The 13,077-nt window shown below is 41.3% G+C and overlaps 1 pseudogene; it reads right to left on the bottom strand.

Annotated features, from left to right (window-relative positions):
• Positions 1-9,737: 9,737 nt before the first annotated feature.
• Positions 9,738-11,202, bottom strand: LOC133261575 (DNA fragmentation factor subunit alpha-like; annotated as a pseudogene).
• Positions 11,203-13,077: the final 1,875 nt, after the last annotated feature.

Raw genomic sequence — 13,077 nt, 5'->3', positions numbered from 1 at the left:
ATTAACACATATATACATATGTGTGTGTGTGTGTGCTTCAGTTATGTCTGACTTTTTGTGACTTTGAAGACTTTTGAGAGTCCCTTGGACTGCAAGGAAATCCAACCAGTCCATCCTAAAGGAAATCAGTCCTGAATATTCATGGGATGGACTGATGTTGAAACTGAAACTCCAATACTTAGGCCACCTGATGTGAAGAGCTGACTCATTTGAAAAGACCCTGATGCTGGGAGGGATTGAAGGTGGGAGAAGGGGACGAGAGAAGATGAGATGGTTTGATGGCATCACTGACTCGATGGACATGAGTTTGAGTAAACTCCAGGAGTTGGTGATGGACAGGGAGGCCTGGCATGCTGTGGCCCATGGGGTCGGAAAGAGTTGGACACGGCTGAGCAACTGAACTGAACTGAACTGATGGTGTGTAACCTGCCAAACTCCTCTGTCGATGGGATTATCCAGGCAGGAATACTGGAGTGGGTTGCTATGCCCTCTGCCAGAGTTTTTTTCCAACCCAGGGATTGAAATCTCTTGCATCTCCTGCTTTGGCAGGCAGGTCTTCTTACACTGGTGCCCCCTGGGAAGTCATATACATATATATATGTATATACTCAGCTTGGTGGTTGTCAAATTTCTATAATGTCATATAACAATTATATTTCAAAGAGGTGGAAATAATAAAAGTAAACATTATTTAGAGATACTTAACAAACTCATCAGAGATCAGAATAGGATATAATTTTCTATTATACTTTGCATTTGAATGGGAATGTATAGAATTATTTCTCACTACTTTTTGTTTGCTATATATTTCAGGTTCCCTGAAAATCACATTGATAAAATTCTAATTGAACTAACTTTTTGGATAGTGGCAGAGATCATATACACACTCGCTACAAAAGTTTTCTTCCTACACACAAAGAAATGCCTTTGCAGATAGGACATTTCTTTGCAGATAGGCGTGTATGGTTGTTATCCGACATGCATTTTTATCACACTCTCTTGTTTCACTTACAGAAACCTGTAGAGTCACTTGTGGAAGATGTCAGTATTACTAAGTGTAAGAATGAGAAGGCGTGGTCTCTCTTTACCACTTAGAAATGAATTACTTGGAAAACCACTCGACCCTTATATGACTGTAAGAAATCTGAGAAATGTAGATTCATCTAAAGGTATGAAATATGCATAAAAGGGGAGCAAGATTAGTAGTGGGTTAGAATAAAGCTGGAATACTTGCGATTTGCTAGGTTTTACCCCAATCAGGCTAAGATTTCCAAATTCAAGGGGCACAATAGGCACAGAAAGATATTTACTTTCCAATGGGAAAGAAAGAAAATCCCACAGGATTTATGGAAGCAATGTCTGAGGCTTTGTGGTTCGATGCCCCAGCCTGTGTTTTCCTTCCTGCTCTGATGTCCACATCAGCAGCTTCCAAGAGTGTTAACAGCCTCTTTTTCTTTATTTTTGAGAACAGATGGGTATACTGTGGAAGAAATACCAACTCATACACCCATGACTGTGCTTAGTTGGTTCCCTAAGTATTTGATCCCCAAAGGCAAGATTTTAATTAAAATACTGAGTGCATGAGGCCTGGACCTGTGGATGGATCACAGGAGAGCTTGTTCCTGGGAGGTTCACGTCAGAGTAATTCCCTTCAAGACATTTGTCATCAGACCCTCAGTCCCAACCTGACTTTATTGAAACTCACTAGAGTGAGAATAACCTGGGGCCCCGGGCAGCTTGTTCACTTGATTTTATTTTATCACAAGCAGGTCTCAGTGCAGGAGGCCTTTTCCTTCACAGTGACACTGCTGCAACACGTTAGTCAGAATGACCTTGGCTAGCACTCTCTGACAACAAGAGGAGTCTTTTATGTGGACTGAGTGATTTACTAAGCATTTCACATCCTCCATCTTATTTCATCTCCATCGCTCTATGAAACATCAGGGGTGGGAATCACTAATTCCATTAAAAAAATACAGTAAGTGAGGCTAAGTGTAGTGAAAGACTTCACTTTTGTTCTCATCTGAAATGAGAAATCTAGAACGGAGGACTTTTGAGGTTTGAAGTGTAGTGTCAAGGAATCTACTTATGGTCCAAAAGATGTCTTTAAATTAATGAGATAAGACAATTCACAAGGTACAAACTCATGGTTATAACGTAAAAAAATCGTGCACAGCACAATGCACAGCATAGTGAGTACAGTTCATATTCCTATACTGCATATTTGAAAGTTATTAAGTGAGCAGATCTTAAAAATGCTCATCACAGGGGAGAAAAATTGTAATTATATCAGAATGGATGCTACCTAGACTTACTGTGATGATCATTTTTCAGTACATTCAAGTATCAAATCATTACGCTGTACATCTGAAATTGATATATGTCAATTTTCCCTCTATTTAAAAGAGGTAATTTAGGACCATAAGAGGGGGAAGCCATAACCTGCTTGTCCTACTAAGCTTTCATCCAACCTCATCTTGTAGGGGTGTTGGTAGTTATGTTGCTGTGACTTGAGTAGAAAAGTTAGTAGAAAAGGAATTGGGATTGCATCTTGGAGTAGCTTTAGGAAATATTGACCATTGCTTTGCGTATATAAGCCATCCAGTCATTTTTTCTTAAGAGTTAGAAAATAAGTGTTTTATATTATCAAGTGTTTGATTCCTTAATATATATATTCACTTCAATATATTTCAGTTTAAAAAGGAAATTATTGGACTTTGACACTGAAATTAATAACTGATACAGTGGGTTGAAATCTGCCTCTTGTTTTCTATTCAACACACTAGTTTTTCATTTCATTTTTGTCCTTTGCTTTGGACTAGAGTTATCTCAGACTAAGTAATTAATTTTCCTCTTTTCGTCTCCTATTATTGGGACTTTTGTCCTTCACTTATTAAGTTGTACCTTGATATTTTAATTTTTCTTCATTATGAAAGAACTGTATAACATTTTTATTCTGATTGATTCCCACCTCTTTTGCTCTTATTGTCAAGTATTTTAGGATCTTTCCAACCCAGGGATCGAACCCGAGTCTCCTGCATTGCAGGCAGACGCTTTACCATCCGGGCCACCAGGGAAGCTGGCATTTTAGCTTTACATGCAATTAAAACTTTAGAAGATTTTTTCAATAGTATTTAAAACACTTCATATATTTATTTGTGTTATCAACATGTTAGTTTTTCCAGTATTTTTTCTAATTTCCTCTATTTTTCATTTTGGAACTTTTTTGCAGAAGAATCTTCTTTAATAATTCTGTCAGCATGGATCTATAGGCAATTGGATTATTCCACTCCACCCTGAATCAGTTGCTTATGTTGAAAAACTGTAGTCAGTTTCACTGTAGCTCTTACAAAAATAATGTTTAGTTTTCTTCTCTGGCTGCTTTTCATATTTACTTTTTGATTTTCATTAAATGAAAATATCACGATCAATCTGAGGAGCTCAGGAGTATTCTGAATGATACTACACTTATTCTCAAACTTATGCTATATAAAGTTTGTAGGAGTTCCTTTAAAAGTAGGTCCAGAATTAAATAAAGTTGGGAAAACATTGGATTTGTCAAACCTAAACTTTAGGATCACTGATAAGTAAATTCCCATGAAAGTGCTACACAGCATACCACAAATATTTGAAAAAAGAGTCCCATGGATCACTTTTTGAGACAAGCCGTCTCACGGTGATCCACTTCTACCATATACCAGCTGTTCTGCACTGTGTATGAACACCCTTCCTAGGAGATGAGCATAAAGTTTAAATGTCATACTTAGGATTGCTATAGCCTGATTCCTCACATATAATTGCTGTGTGTCTTTTGCAAGCTGCTTAACTTCTCAAATGTGTTTTTTCTTCTGAATTTTAAAAGTTGATAGTAATAATGTCTATATGGGAATTTTTATGAGTACTGTATTAGATTGGGCCTGGCATATAATATATGCACAGCAGTCATGTATATCTTATGCAAGTAACATATAATCTAAATTTTATGTATATACACACACACACATATATATATACATTATACTATTAATGAAAACAGCATTACAGTCATTCTAAATGCTAATAGCAACTGACTTGTAATTTTCTGACCATAATCATCACTTTTTATTTGTAGCATAATAATTTGTAAGAATGATGCTGAAGCTGAAACTCCAGTACTTTGGCCACCTCATGCAAAGAGTTGACTCATTAGAAAAGTCTCTGATGCTGGGAGGTATTGCGGGCAGGAGGAGAAGGGGACGACAGAGGATGAGATGGCTGGATGGCATCACTGACTCAATGGACATGAGTTTGAGTGAACTCCGGGAGTTGGTGATGGACAGGGAGGCCTGGCGTGCTGCGATTCATGGGGTCACAAGGAGTCGGACATGACTGAGCGACTGAACTGAACTGAACTGACTGAATTTGTAAGCATGTTTTATATTGCAATTTACAGAGTAAGCTTCTCTGTTTTCTGGGAAAAAAGGATTTAATATGTTGTGTGTTCTTAAGGGTGAGTTAATAAAAGAATAGCAATAACCATAAAAACATTTTTGAGAGATTATCACTTTTGACACTGCAATGAGGGTGTATATAAAAGTTGTCTTCCAAGTACATTATGATACAGTGATGCATACAGAAGTGTCATGTCGATGTTACACAAGTGTTTAGAGTTTCGTAGTACAAAATGGAGAATCTGGTATTAAATCTAGGTAAGTCTATTAAACTTTATATGCTTATCTCTCTCACACTATATAGACATTGTCCAACCATGGACTTAGAAGAAAGATTCTAATGCATTTCTAGTTATAACAGTAGCAGCTGTTTCTACCAGCATAACAATACACAACAAACACTGATAGTCTAAATTATAAGGTGGTCTCAATACTTCGGTGTATGAGAATTCCATTCAATCATCCCAAAATATCACAAGGAAAATTCTAGGAATTACTCCACTGGGGCTTTTAAAACATAGGCTGTAAGAAAGAGATTTTGGGTATGATGGATTCTCCTTGAGAAATAGGTTACAGCTTGGCACACAATGATGCATGTTTCCAAATCAGTGGGACTGAAAGGTACTCCAGTCTGAACCTGATCGTCAGTTCCAGTAGTTTTTGCTTTATGCAGGACAGGATTTCAGTTATTCTTGCCAGTTGTCCACGCTGGTCCTATGGTCCACACCAGTCATTCCTCCTGATGATTTTGGTGTTTGGGTTGGGAATTTTTGTTTGCTTGTATTTGTTTATGAATTTTGTTCTGGAAAGGACACTGAAAACAAACTTTCCAGGAACAAGTCTTGCTAACTGTGCTGCTGTCCCTCTGGCTTCTTTAGATTCTGCCAACTTCTTTGACAACTTGAAGACACTGTACCTTTTCACTTTGTTTGGGCAATCCTGCCTATGCTGTGGAGAAGGAAATGGCAACCCACTCCAGAATTCTTGCCTGGAGAACTGCATGGACAGAGGAGCCTGGTGGGCTACAGTCCATGGGATTGCAAAGAGTCAGACATGACTGAGTGACTATCACTCACGCTTACTATGGTACCTCTATCCATCCTTCATGCATTGGCTGAGGTGTTGATTCTCTGAGAAAACCTTCTGCCTGTCATTGAAAGTACGTTTTTGTAGGACTTCCCTATAGTAGTCAGTGGTTAAAAATCCACCTTACAATTGCCTTGCAATTTAGGCAACAGATTCGATCCCTGGTCGGGGAAGTAAGAGCCCACATGCAGAGGAGCAACTGAGCCCTCTTGACACAACGAAAGATCCCGCCTCGTGCAACGAGGATCCCACTGGCCAACTAAGATCCGACACAGTCAAATAAATGAACATGTTCAAAAGCAGATTTTCATTATTCATTCTAATGTGGGCACCTTGTTCTAATTATAATTGTATCTCCTTATTTGTGAGTTTGCTTAATGTTTGTCTTCTCCTGTAAACCTGAGCATTTGAGACTGTGAACATGTTTGTTTTCTGTAGATATGTACACCTACGTCCAGGACCATGGCTAAACTCATCTGGGACCAATACAGTGTTGAATGAATGAATGATTCTTGTCAATGGTGCAAGTGTTTCAGTCGAATTAAGGCACGCAATTCTGTCTGAAATCCATTTGGCTTAATAACAGACTTCTGTCCCTGTTACTCCATGTTTATGCCAATATGCAGCCCTAGAGGTAATGATCTAACTTGATTTTAGCATCATCAAAGAGAATTAATACAAACTACGTTAATTCACTCACAGTCTCCCTCAGCAAGCAGAACTGGATTCCTATGCACACATTCATCACTTTTTGTCCAATAGTCTGAGATAAGGCCCTATTGTTGCTCTCATGGGGGCTTTGTCCCCTGAGCGTTCCGTGGGTTTATAACTCTCTCTTTCAGTTCCCAATAACTCCATTTGGCTTTATATGTAAAAGACCATGTAAATGGACCATAAAATGTTACTTGACCATTGATTCATTCAACTGATTGTCCACAGTGTCTATTACCTCCTATGGCCTTGCCCCAGAGTGAGATCTCTCTGAACTTGGAGCCTGTAGTCATGACCAGGAGAAATAATCATGACTTTGATTATGATGATTGCCATTTTCAGGACACTGCAGGGATTCGCTTCTTTTCTCACGACAGCAGTATCCTTTTAGGGAGGATGTTGTTTGGGGCTGCCGATCTAATACCTCTGCTTTATAGATGAATATAAGGTGACTTAAAGGAGTTGGGTGGCTTATCTGAGGAAACACATCAGCAACTCTTACCGTACAATCGTGTTAGCTACTTCTGTGGCACTGCTTTTTTTCTCAGTCTCTCTTTGCTCCAAAGTTCTTTTCCCTTTTGATCAAAGACTAAGAAGAAAATCTCAGTAGAATGCTTCTTATCTTTTATGGATTGAATTTCTGATTCAAGACTCATGTGAAATCAATGAATTAGCCTGTTCATTGTTCAGCATACCAGGTAAGTCTCCGATCAAATCTACAGTCTGTATATATTTTTAGGGACAGAGGTAAGCAGGAAAATATATCAAGGTACCCATTTCTCTCTTGATTTATTCATAACTGAATACTGAATATTTTATGCAACATACTGGATATTATTAGGTGTCTGTGATTTTTAGTGACAGACTGTGTTACAAATACCATGGAAGTTCTTAAGAAGAATATGTATTTATGTTGTATAAAAATAAAAGGAACAAGAGGGTCTTGAGTCCCTGCTTTGCCTTAGAGGAGCTTTTAGAACTTGGACAAATTATTAAACCTTTCTCATTTTTAGCTTCCTCTTTTGGAGTATGGTATTATTAGTTAACAACTGGCTAATCCCAAGGTCTTTGCGAGTATCAATTTGGATCTCAATGTGAAAATTTATTATAAGTTGGAGAGCACATAACATTAATGAAAAAAGAGCAAGAATAGAGAAAAATTAAAAAAGGGGGGACCCAGGCTAAGTGACCAACTATAAAAATGCACTGAAATAAGAGCCATAAAAAAAATCACACCAGAATGAAGAATTTATGGGAATGAAGGAATCTGGACTCTAGCTTTTATTCTGAAGCTTTGCTGGCATTCAGTTCAGTTCAATTCAGTCACTCAGTCGTGTCCAACTCTTTGCGACCCCATGAACTGCAGCATGCCAGGCCTCCCTGTCCATCACCAACTCCCAGAGTTCACTCAAACTCATGTCCATCAAGGCGGTGATGCCATCCAGCCATCTCATCCTCTGTTGTCCCCTTCTCCTCCTGCCCCCAATCCCTCCCAGCATCAGAGTCTTTTCCAATGAGTCAACTCTTCACATGAGGTGGCCAAAGTACTGGTATTAGGCACTCAGTTAATAGTTAATAGATTGATTAACTATTAGATATATTGACTGGTGAACTATAGTGTAAATGAGACCATGGTACCATCCCACTGGCCCGAGACAAAGATAATGCTCTCTGCTTGGGAATAAAGAATAGGAATATCCCAAATAATCAACATTTTATATATTACTCTTGTACTTCTATACTTTCTGATCAGGGAATATGTTTTTTACATCATTCTAGACCTTAGAAAAGCACACAACCTGATACACTGTAAGGACTTAGGTTGGAGAGAGAATGAATGTTGGGTGAATTACTGAACAAATTCCGGCACTTTATGTGGCTTATTAATTGGTGTTATTGAAAATTTATATAACTTTTAAATGTAGAAGTATTCTTTCCTTTCCTTTTCTTTCCTGATAGAAGGGAGAGAGGAAATTTATTGTAAACGTGTTCATATAATGTTTGTCATTCAACTTGGATTCAGAAAGATAGTATATTAGTTAAGTTCCCAGTAGCTAATTGTATATTTGATTTCAATACCCATGCTTTTTATTTCTTCACATTACTTGTGAATAATGCACTAAATAAATTAGTCATTCATGAATAGGCAAATATAATGAATAACATATTTTGTGTTCCAGCTGGGGTAGAGCGACTATATATCAAATATTAGGAGATTATTTCTCGGGGATCAAGAACTCGGGCTTTAATTCAAAATGAAATGGCTTCAAATACCAGCTCTGCCACTTGCTAGATTTATGGACTTCTTTGTGTCACTCCTTGTGAGCAAGCTTCAGTTTCCCCATATGTGAAATGGGGACAGATAACACGTCACAGGGTTGGGTGATAAATCAGTGGAGGTGTAGTATGCGTGCACATTTCAGGTGCCGTGAAAACTGAAAGTACTCAGCAGTTTCTAACTATCATCATTTAATTCATTATTTAAGTTTGTGCATCTGCTTATATAGTATTGATGATGCATATGAGAGATGCACGTTAAATTAAGATGAAACAAATTATTACAAGTAACACAGTGGTCAATGGTGCTCTATAAGTTATAACAGAAAGGCAGTGTCTATAGAGGAGTTTTTGAAGACTTCATGGAAGCTTTGACATTCATGTTATTCTTTGAAGAACAAATTTGAATTGTACTAAGGGTACTAAGCTGAGTGCTGAAGAATTGATGCTTTTGAACTGTGGTGTTGGAGAAGACTCTTGAGAGTCCCTTGGACTGCAAGGAGATCCAACCAGTCCATTATAAAGGAGATCAGCCCTGGGTGTTCATTGGAAGGACTTATGCTAAAGCTGAAACTCCAGTACTTTGGCCACCTCATGAGAAGAGTTGACTCATTGGAAAAGACCCTGATGCTGATAGGGATTGGAGGCAGGAGGAGAAGGGGACGACAGAGGATGAGATGGCTGGATGGCATCACCAACTCGATGGACGTGAGTCTGGGTGAACTCCAGGAGTTGGTGATGGACAGGGAGGCCTGGAGTGCTGAAATTCATGGGGTTGCAAAGAGTCAGACATGACTGAGTAACTGAACTGAACTGAAGGGTACGGAGTAGCTTGTTCAATTTTTAATTGTGCCCATACACCCAATATGTGGTGATCCAATCCAAAAAAAAAAATCTTTCAAAGAGATTGCTAAAAAGCCAATACATGATTTAAAGACCTTTTATAATTCTATCTTATCAGTGGTGGTTTATTTGCTAAGTCGTGTCAAACTCTTGCGACCTAATGGACAGAAGAGCCTGACAGGCTACCGTCCATAGGAGTCTCCAGGCAAGAATACTGGAGTGGGTTGCTATTTCCTTCTCCAGGGGATCTTCCCAACCCAGGAATCAAACTTGTGGCTCTTCCATTGTAGACAATTTGTTTACCAACTGAGCTACAAGGGAAGATTTGCATATAATAATAGGCAAATTGGTAGCTACGATTCAGGGTCTGCAGAGGTGAATAAACCCCAATACAAGTGTCTCCCTGCAAAAGTCAGGGTCCCTGGTGCTCACCCACCTCCATATGCTGACTAGACATACTCAGCTCTGGGGCAGGGTTTTCCTTCAGTGCTAAGAGGATCTGGCCCACAGGCCTAACTTCGGAGGAGCTGTCTCTAACGCCCGTGTCAACTGCGTCCCTCTCGTCCCGAGGTCGGCTCTGGACTCTTGCTGCTTCAACAAGAAGCCAGCGTCCTTCTCCAAAGCCCGGCAGGAACGTTCCTGGAGCCGCCTGGACTGCTGGGCTTCCTCTCTCCGGTCAGGCACCTGCTGCAGGGCGTTCTGAAGCTGCTGGACAGCCACACGGCTCTGGCCGAGGTCCTGAACCAGCTCGGAACACGGGACATCAAGGAGCGTCTGCAGCTCTTCCTCCGGCAGCAGGGTAAAGCTGGATACAGGCCTTCTATCAGCAGCCTAGCCACGTTCTTCCACTCCGACCCTGCCCCACTGTCTGTTTCACCTCTGTCCAAGGACTCCTGGGTGAGCCAAGCTGTCCCTGCATCTGAACTGTGTGTCCCCCACTGGTTCCCAGCTGATGTCACAAACTTAGCATTGGCGGGAAGACACAGGAAGTAATCACCGCCATCTGCTTGGGCGCCATCCTCTGCCAGGACCGGGGTGACGGGGTCCCGGGAACTCACTGATGGCTGGAACGTCACGAGACTTGCTCCTCATCTTCTTGAGGCAGGAGGCCGCCGCGCCCCGCTGTTCCCGGCGGTTGTTGCTGCACAGCAGACGCTGCTTTACAGCCCAGATCTCGCCGGGTTCCGGAGCTGCAGGGCCGCTTCTTGTGAACACAAGACTGTGTTTGCAACTACTTTTTTTTCTCCCCTGTAGGAAAGTGCTGACTTAAGACACTCCTTCAGTTTGTTGCTGCTGCTAAGTCGGTTCAGTCGTGTCCAACTCTGTGTGACCCCATAGACGGCAGCCCACCAGGCTCCGCCATCCCTGGGATTCTCCAGGCAGGAACACTGGAGTGGGTTGCCATTTCCTTCTCCAATGCATGAAAGTGAAAAGTGAAAGTGAAGACGCTCAGTCATGCCCGACTCCTAGCGACCCCATGGACTGCAGTCCACTAGGCTCCTCCATCCATGGGATTTTCCAGGCAAGAGTACTGTTGAGAAGATGGTAAAAAAATAAAATGAAATGCTTTCAGCACGTTTCCGCCCCCCTCGCTAGATTTAGGGGCAAATGATATGAGTATTGATTAGTGTTAGTGAGAACCAGGAAGGTGCCTCCCCTGGATGCTGACGCCTCCCACGGCCTCCCTACCACACCAGCAGGAGTAAACAGGGAGTGGGGACCTGCTTTTTCCGTCAAGACCTCCACCCTCCCCTCCACCCTCCAACCGCATGGCCTGGCTGTCATCCTCTACCTCGAGACCTGAGGACTGACTGATCTCATTATTCTCTCTTTTGGCGTGTAGACATGTAGACATGTAGACATCACCGTGAAGACAAGGAATCTCAGGTCAGCCCTCAATGGCTGTTGAATAAAGTCCACATCTCTTCATATCCTTGTTTCTAAGCCCGACAGCCACTCCTGCCCAACTCCTGAAATCATTCTACTCTTCCTTCTGGGATTGACAGCCGGTCATGAGCATAGCCAGAAACTCCCCTCTGGAAGTTCCCTTAACCTACTGTCCAGCTGAAATCTGCGTCCTGGGACAGGGCTTCCCTAGCGACCACCTCAGTGGTGACATTCTCTCTCCCTTTTCTTCTTAGTGCTGTACTGTTCCATGATCTTGACTTTACAACATTATCATACTCGGATTTTTTCCCCCAAACCTCTTCATTTAGTTTTTTAGTGGCCTTTTCTAGTTTTGTGGGTTGAATAGGATAGTTTTAGGAACAGTTCAACAGTTAGTCGCTCAGTTGTATCTGACTCTTTGTGACCCCATGGCCTATAGAGTCCATGGATTTCTCCAGGCCAGAATACTGGAGTGGGTAGCCTTTCCCTTCTCCAGGGGACCTTCCTGATCCAGGGATCGAACCCAGGTCTCCCAAATTGCAGGCGGATTCTTTACCAGCTGAGCCACAAGGGAAGCCCAAGAAGACAGGAGTGGGTAGCCTATCCCTTTGCCACTGGATCTTCCCAGTGCAGGAATCAAACCAGGGTCTCCTGTATTGCAGGCAGATTATTTACCACCTGAGCTATTAGGGAAGCACTTAATATTTTGAAAACTCAGCAGTGGCCACAGGACTGGAAAAGGTCAGTTTTCATTCCAACCCCAAAGAAAGGCAATTCCAAAGAATGCTCAAACTACTGCACAATTGCACTCATCTCACACACTAGTAAAGTAATGCTCAAAATTCTCCAAGCCAGGCTTCAGCAATATGTGAACCGTGAACTTCCTAATGTTCAAGCTGGTTTTAGAAAAGGCAGAGGAACCAGAGATCAAATTGCCAACATCTCCTGGGTCATGGAAAAACAAGACAGTTCCAGAAAAACATCTGTTTCTGCTTTGTTGACTATGCCAAAGCTTTTGACTGTGTGGATCACAATAAACTGTGGAAAATTCTGAAAGAGATGGGAATACCAGAACACCCGATCTGCTTCTTGAGAAATTTGTATGCAGGTCAGGAAGCAACAGTTAGAACTGGACATGGAACAACAGACTGGTTCCAAATAGGAAAAGGAGTACATCAAGGCTGTATATTGTCACCCTGTTCATTTAACTTTTATGCAGAGTACATCATGAGAAATGCTGAACTGGAAGAAACACAAGCAGGAATCAAGATTGCCGGGAGAAATATCAATAGCCTTAGATATGCAGACAAAACCACCCTTATGGCAGAAAGTGAAGAGGAACTCCAAGCCTCTTGATGAAAGTGAAAGAGGAGAGTAAAAAGTTGGCTTAAAGCTCAACATTCAGAAAACGAAGATCATGGCATCTGGTCCCATCACTTCTTGGGAAATAGATTGAGAAACAGTGGAAACAGTGTCAGACTTTAGTTTTCTGGGCTCCAAAATCACTACAGATGGTGCCTGCAGCCATGAAATTAAAAGATGCTTACTCCTTGGAAGGAAAGTTATGACCAACCTAGATAGCATATTCAAAAGCAGAGACATTACTTTGCCAACAAAGGTTCGTCTAGTCAAGGCTATTGTTTTTCCTGTGGTCATGTGTGGATGTGAGAGTTGGACTGTGAAGAAGGCTGAGCGCCGAAGAATTGATGTTTTTGAACTGTGGTGTTGGAGAAGACTCTTGAGAGTCCCTTGGACTGCAAGGAGATCCAACCAGTCCATTCTGAAGGAGATGAGCCCTAGAATTTCTTTGGAAGGAATGATGCTGAAGCTGAAACTCCAGTAC

The sequence above is a fragment of the Bos javanicus genome, chromosome 15 (genome assembly GCF_032452875.1).
Source record: "Bos javanicus breed banteng chromosome 15, ARS-OSU_banteng_1.0, whole genome shotgun sequence".
NCBI classification, from domain to species: domain Eukaryota; kingdom Metazoa; phylum Chordata; class Mammalia; order Artiodactyla; family Bovidae; genus Bos; species Bos javanicus.
The sequence above is the reverse complement of the archived record's forward strand: the minus strand, read 5'-3'. Positions and strand labels throughout refer to the sequence as shown.